Source organism: Petaurus breviceps, unplaced genomic scaffold, assembly GCF_028583685.1.
Source record: "Petaurus breviceps papuanus isolate PSGF00001 unplaced genomic scaffold, PetGlider_PUasm1.0 174, whole genome shotgun sequence".
NCBI lineage: Eukaryota > Metazoa > Chordata > Mammalia > Diprotodontia > Petauridae > Petaurus > Petaurus breviceps.
Genome location: NW_027185761.1, coordinates 9594493 through 9601994, shown reverse-complemented (window position 1 = coordinate 9601994; position 7502 = coordinate 9594493).

Here is a 7502-nt window from a genome sequence, read left to right as displayed (position 1 = left end):
TACTATGCAAGAGGTGCTTGAATCATATAAATGAGGGACCACTTGTTCCTTTCATCTGTATCAAATTATTGTGGAAGATATAATACACAGACTATTTTGATCACTGAACTGAAAATTAAAGGTTAGCACTGTTTTGAATATAAGGTCAATACTATGCCATATACAGTATAATGTGGCTTTATCATATATGAATGTTTATGAACTTACATGTGATTTTCACCAAAGGATTTGACATGAAAATGGAACACCTGACTTTGGGACAGCTATACCTTTTGTTGCAATCTGCCTTTGTACCTAGGTATACCTATTTTGCCTTCACTCAAGAGATGAAACTCTTTCTACTCTCTTAGCACATGGTTTGGGAGACTTTAAACACATGTCTTATCAGCATACTAGATATTCTTTAACTCTGGTCCCCTATCACTTATGATTCTCCAGTCTTAGACCTATAACATTCTCACTATCCATTATCTCCACTCTTTCACAAAGGAAGCAATACAGAGTTGGAAAAGGTTCTGGAAATGAGCCAAATGGACTCAATTACAACTATTCATCACAGAAACACAGAGCTAGACAGGGCCTCAAGGTCATCTTGTTCAATTTGTACTTAAAAACCCTGCCTGGGGGTGGTCATTCAGCTTTTGATTCATGACTTCTAGTGAAGAAGAACCCACTACCTCCTGGGCAGCCAATTCCATTTTCAGAAAACTCTGATTCTTAGGGAAATTTTTCTTACATCAAATCTAAATCTGCCCCTTTGTAATGTCCACTCATTGCTCACAGTTCTGCCCTGTATTTCCAAGCAAAATAAATCTCCTCTCTCTTTCCCACGACAGCTCTTCTAATACTTGGAGGTAGTTATCAGGTTCAATCTTCTCTTCCTCATCCCTCCAGATGTTAATGCCCTCTTCTCCAGAACTGGTCTTGTATTCATCTTGCATATTTCTGTATGTACCTTAAATGCCATGCTAAGGTGACCATATGTTATCCTAGGAACTAAAGGGATGTTCTGAAGTTTGTTGATGAGGAAACTTACGTGACCAGGTCCATGCAATATGAAGATTACTTTAGCAATGTTGTAAAGAACAGATTGGGGTGGGGGGAAGAAGAGGCAGGGAAACTGGTTTTAGAGGCTATTGCAATAATTCAAATTGTTGGCAATGTGCACCTCACCTGGGGTGGTGATGTTGTGAATGGAGGGGAGAAGTTAGATGCAAAGCATATTATGGTGGTAGACTTAACAGGAACTGGTAACTGATTGGGTATGGTGGAGGAGGGAAAGATAAGTGTTGAAAAAGATGACATTTTAAGTCAGAATTACTGAGAGATAGTGGCTTCTTCAACAGAATTAGGGAAGTTGGAAAGAGAATACAAAGAATATGATGGATTCAGTTTTGAAAATGCTATATTTGTGGGGCTAATGAGTGTGAGTTAAGAATATATATATCATAGGATCATGGGATCACAGGACCATAGATTTAGATCCAGAAGGGACCATAATAACCAACTCATCCAACCCTTCATTTTATACTTAAGGATCTGAGGCATAGAGAGATTGAATGCCATCTTATGTCATACAAGTTCTAAGTGGTAGAGTTATGTGGTTAGTCTTATGTTTCCAGATGCAGTACTCCTTTTGATGTGCTGTGCTGTTGTTCATGATGCAAGAGATATCATGTAGATAGATTCTGAAAAAAAAGGGCAACTCATTTGATATAGATGGAAGAGAAGAGCCCAGGTAGAGATGTTCATTGGGCTGTTAAAAATGGGAAACTAGAGCTCAGAGAAGAGAGGAATGTTGGATATGAATGTAACGGTCCTTCTGCCACAGCTTGAACTTGCTGCATTGTGAGAAGGCCTCTGTCATTGAAGACCTTGGGAATTGTCTTTCTTCATACATTGGGAATATAAGCTAAGGTGACTGGAGAGCATGGTCTTTACCCCCATCTAGCAGGAGTTTTAAGGTTTTGTCTCTAGAGAGAGGAAGGCAACCAACCAAGAGGAAGAAATAGATTCAGAGTTGTCTGCTTTGAGGTAAGGAATGGAGCCATAGGATGAATGAGGTTGTTAAGGGAAAGTAGTTGAATAGAAGAAAGCAAAATCTTAGATTCTTCATGGGAGACTTACTCTACTCCTCACTGATGATGAGTTGAATGGAATACAGTTCATAATGCCTCCCATATCTTAAAGGGTTAGATGGCATAGGGGCAGTGGATGGGAGAGGAATAAGAAAGCTTTGTCAGAGAAGAGGAGAGCAGTGAGAATATTGCAACTTTTTCTCATCCCAAATCATTTCAATAGATTGCATTTTCCTGCAAAATTATAAGCGTTTTTTTTTTGCAGATCATAAATAGAAGAAAAAAAGGAAAAAGGAAAAGAATTTTGTACATGTCAAAAATAGAAGAAAAAAGGGAAAAAGGAACAAGAAAGAAAGGAGAAAGCTCAGATTTTAGTTTGTTATTCAACACAATTTCAAGTAATAGTCAACTAGAATAATGTTTTGTGAGAAGGAATAGAACAGTTTATGTGAGAATTCTTTGGTTGTTTGCTCCATTTGGTTCATTTCAAAAAAGAAAATCTTTTCTTTACTTCCTTATCTGAGGTGGGATAGTAAGCACGTGTGTAGACACAACCATCTTCGTGGGTTGACCAGATCTTCTCAGGCAACAAACGATTAGCAAAACAGTATTTCTATGAGATAAATGCCAGTGAATCTGAAACACATGGATTAAATTCCCCTTAAAACCTGTATGGCCTTAAGGAATGAAGTGAGAGGTACATAAAAAAAGCACATTTGGAGATTTAATAGGACTCAGAAGGATTGGGCAAAAGGTATACTAAATGCTGGCAGATTTGCCCAGAATTACTTTTATGAAGCTGATTCCTCCTGTGCTAAAGAATTTCCAATATTCTACATTAGATTACAATTGATTTTTTTATTAGACTGAGGCTTGAACCAGTATGATGAATGTTAGAGCTCTGATAAGCAGTATTGTAATTCAGTTACTAGAGCAAGGTGTTGAATTTGGGTAATTCACACTTTCATTCATTTTGGCAAGTTTCCTCCTACCCAGGAGAGCTCTCTGTGCTTCACTCCAGCCAAGGCTGGAAAAGAGAGCCTTTGAATAGACCAAAAGAACATTATTACTCAAGACTCTGGAGTATTCTTCATCTGAGAAACATCTTCCCCTCCATGTGTCCCTGACTCAAATGTGTATCAGAAATAGGAACTGAAAGGAAGGAGGGAGGTGAACAAATATTTCTTTCCTTTTTTCCCAGCCTGTAGGTAAATTCTGAGTATATGAAGTGGTACAGTGTCTCTGTTTTGAATCTCCTCTGGAGGATGTAATAGGCCCCTTTCAGGTAGTAAAAAAGAGTCCATGTGTTAGTATAGGCATATAAGAAGGCTCCCTCTTTCCTCAACTAATTTTTTCCTACTAATGGGGTGCTTGTGCCCTAGGGAAAAGGCAGGAAGACAGAACCTTTCAATTATGAGACCAGTCAGAAAGTGTAGCATGCCCAGGCAGATTAAAAATGCTTAAGACTTGTGATTTGGAGATGAAAGATTAATAGTTCAAAAAGATATTAATGCAAGCTAGTGAAAAACAACATGCTTAGGTCCTTCAAAATAGGAGCTCTTTTAATAGGGAGTGGAAAGGTCTTTTTCATGGTGGTTGGATCTCTTTGTCCATCACACAGAAGGATTCCCATGAACAGAACCTAAGTCAGAATCAAGGAGAAGTGAGAGTACAACAAAAGAGATGGAGAATGCCAATTCAATAAGCAATTATTAAACATCTGCTATGCACTGTGCTAGGTGGCTAGTATGCAGAGACAAAAATGAAATCCCTGCCCTTGTACAGGTTACAACCTACTAGAGAAAACAATGTGTGTCCAATATATGGGCAAAATAAAAACCAAGTAACTTAAGGAATATTCACTAAGAATTACAGGGGAACAGGAAAGATCTGTAAGAGGTAGTACTTAAGCTCAACCTAAAGGGAATGAAAGTTCGAAGGGCTTAAGATGGAAAGGAAAATATGCCGAACATGAGGATAGATTGTGAAAAGGTATGGAGACAGGAGATGGAATATCATTATATGGAAGATCAAATATGCCAGTTTGTGCTTAATGGAGGGCATATAATCATATGGAAAGATAGGTTGGAGTCAGACTGTGATGGGCTCTAATTTCCAAGCAGAAGAATTTGAATTTTATCTTAAAGGTGATTAGAAACTACTGAAACTTCTTGAATGACCCTAAAGAAGAGAAAGGAAGGAAGGAAGAAAACAAGCATTTACATAGCATCTATGTGCCAAGCACTGTGCTAAGGGTTTTACAAATACTGTCCCATTTGGTCTTCACAGCAACTCTGGGAGGTGGATGCTCTTATCATCCCCATTTTACAGTTGAGGAAAGTGAGGCAGAGAGTCAAATGATTTACCCAGGACCATACAGCTAGTAACTATCTAAACTAGATTTTAATTCCTTGTCCAACACTCTATCCACTGTGCTGCTTAGCACAAAAAAGTCAGACTTGTTCTAGGAATGTTAATCTTGGCAGTTGTGTGGAGGATATATTAAAGAAGAGAAAGGCTGAATGGCAGGAAACCAAATAGGAAGCTATTGAAAGGGACGAGATAAGAAACCATGAAGGATGAGAATTACAGCTAGTGTAGTTTGGTGAGAGTTAAGTGAAAGGGGTGGAGAAAAGAGATATTTGTAGGCAGAAGAGATAACATTTAGAAACTTACTGGATATGGGAGATGGGGGGAGTTTCAAATGAAGAATAGAAGATGATGCCTATATTGCAAATGTGGGTGATTTGAAGTGGTGATTCCCCCAACAGAAATATGGAAGTAGGACATAGATATTGGTATATTTGGTGAAAATCAGATTGGTTCAACTAACACAGTATTTCATCTGTAGCAATAGCAAGGGGTATCATATGTGACAGTATAGTTGTCCTCCATTAGCATTTAAGAATCATAGGATTATAGGTTTAGAGATGGTAGAAACCTTGTAGTCTGAGTTCAACCTCCTTGTTTTACATATGAGGAAACTGAGACTGAGAGAGGTTAAGTTACTAGTCCAAGGGCATGTAACTAGTAAGTATCTGAGGCATAATTTGAACTCAAGTCTTCCTGATTCAAAATCAGGCACTCTATTCACCTCATTGCTCAATCCCTCCAAAATTAAGGTTGTATCATTTATGTATTACAATTTCCTTTTATTATTCAACTTTGCTGAATGGAAGATGAAGTTTGAAAAGAAACATAAATATTTATCATCAATCAGTTTGTATATAAAATCATAGAATACTTTGTATCCTACAGGTATCCATCGCCCTTTAAGGACCCAAATTGACTCAGGTTTGAACTGTGGGACCTTTTAATACTAGCATCTTAATCTATGGCTTACAATGCTAATAAGGTTCTCCTGGGAACATCTGATTTTGGTTCATGTCTAGTTTTTATCTGAGTGTCTTCAGCTGCCATATTGACACCAAAGTCACAAAGCTTTGGAACATAGAATAAATTTTTTTTTGCATACACAAAAATAAATAAATAAATGCTCATAATTGAGCCCACAGACAGACAAGAAAATATTTCCCTTATTCCCTTGGGCCACATTTATAGCACCACCCCAGGACTGAGGCTCACCCAACAAGAAAAAGAATACAGGGTTGCTAGAAAGTTAAGCAATTTGTGCCTGAGTATGTGTCCATCTTTCCCAGGAAACTACAGAGTAACTCCAGACTTATAATGCTATCTTATTGTTGAACTCAGACCCTCCTCCAAGAGGGCAAAGAATTTGGGTGTACTAAAGAGTTTATCAAGACTTCTTTCTGATGGTTTCCACCTCCATTTGAAACCTATACAGTCTACATGATTCACTGTACCAGTGAAGAACAAAATTTGAGTTTGTTCCTCCATCTCATGACTGCATGCCTCACTGCTCTGTCTCCCACAGCTCTTTGGTATGGTTCAGAAACTCCCTTACCACTCCAGCCAGCATCTCTTCCTCCCAAGCCTTGGAAACTCTACGCATGTGTACACCAGTTTCTTTAGCTGCCATTTACTTCTATCCTTTATTAGAAAGGCCCATTTCTCCATTCTAACTAGAACTAGAGAACTAGTTTTCAAAGTTGAAAAAAGGCAAATTCAGCATAAACACAGAAAATAATAAAATTTTGGAATCCATTAACCCTCTCCCCCCAAAAGAGGTATAGTTTGGAAATATACATATACCAGTATTTGAATAAAGTTAAGGAAATCCATAGAATGTATCAGAATTGTTAATAACCTCACAAAACAGCTGAGGACAATTTCACTGATCTTTCATGTCCTAAGATATTTTGCAATATCAGCTATTTTTCCCTTAATAAATCTAGTTACTTTTTTCTTCTTCTTGGCATCTCTAGCCTTAATTTTCTTATCTGTAAAATGTGTCTGGACTAAGGCTAGGAAGGAGGAGTTGGACTAGCTGATCAATAAGATAACTAAATTTTCACATTTTATGATTTTTATGATCCTATGATTTCAGTAATTCTCTAATGAGTTAAAAAAAAACACATTTACTCATTGATTCTTAAAACAAAACAAAACAAAAAACCCCCACCTAATCCAGGTCTTCATAATCAAAATAAAGTCAGCCCAAAGCTCTCTGAATTTACTGGACCTCTCCCTTTGTTTTGACTGTCTAGAATAATTACTCCACATAGGCATTATATATATTGCCTATGGTGTGTCTGTCTAATAAAGTTACTGTGGAAGTCCTTGTTAATCTGTAACCTCAGGGCCTGCCCAGAGGTACTAAGTCATTAAATGGTTCACTCTCAATCTCTCTATGTCTATCTATCTCTGTCTCTTTGTCTCTTTCTGTCTGTCTTCCTGTTTCTATCTCTGTCTCTCTTAATTTGGATAGGGCAGAACCTGGTTGCTCTGGTCCTGAAAGCACCCAAATTCACACAATAGTTTCAGGTCATAAACTAAAAGGACAACCCAGGTACCTTATGTTCCAGTCCAACATAATGCTTTAAAGACACATTATTAAAGACAGAATCATTCCTAAATATGCTATTCTTTACTAAGTCATTTTTTAAGTAATGGCTTATGTACTTTAGATGGTTGAGCCTACACCATGAAATAGCAGATCATTTATTCTTAACTTTTGGATTTCTTTTGTTTTGCTGTATGTTTTTTTTTTCTTCTCACAAAGCACAGTTTCTTTAATAAATTATAATTAAAAAGCTGGTGACAAGATTCAAAGGAAAGCATATACAGGATGACCTCCCCAATCCAATATAAATACCTCTCTCTCTCTCTCTCTCTCTCTGTCTCTGTCTCTCTCTCTATATATATATGTACATGTATCTATATATAAATACACACACATATATATATACCTATACATATACAAATATATGTGTGAACATATATGCGTGCACCATACATACATACATACACACACACACACACACACACACACACACACACACA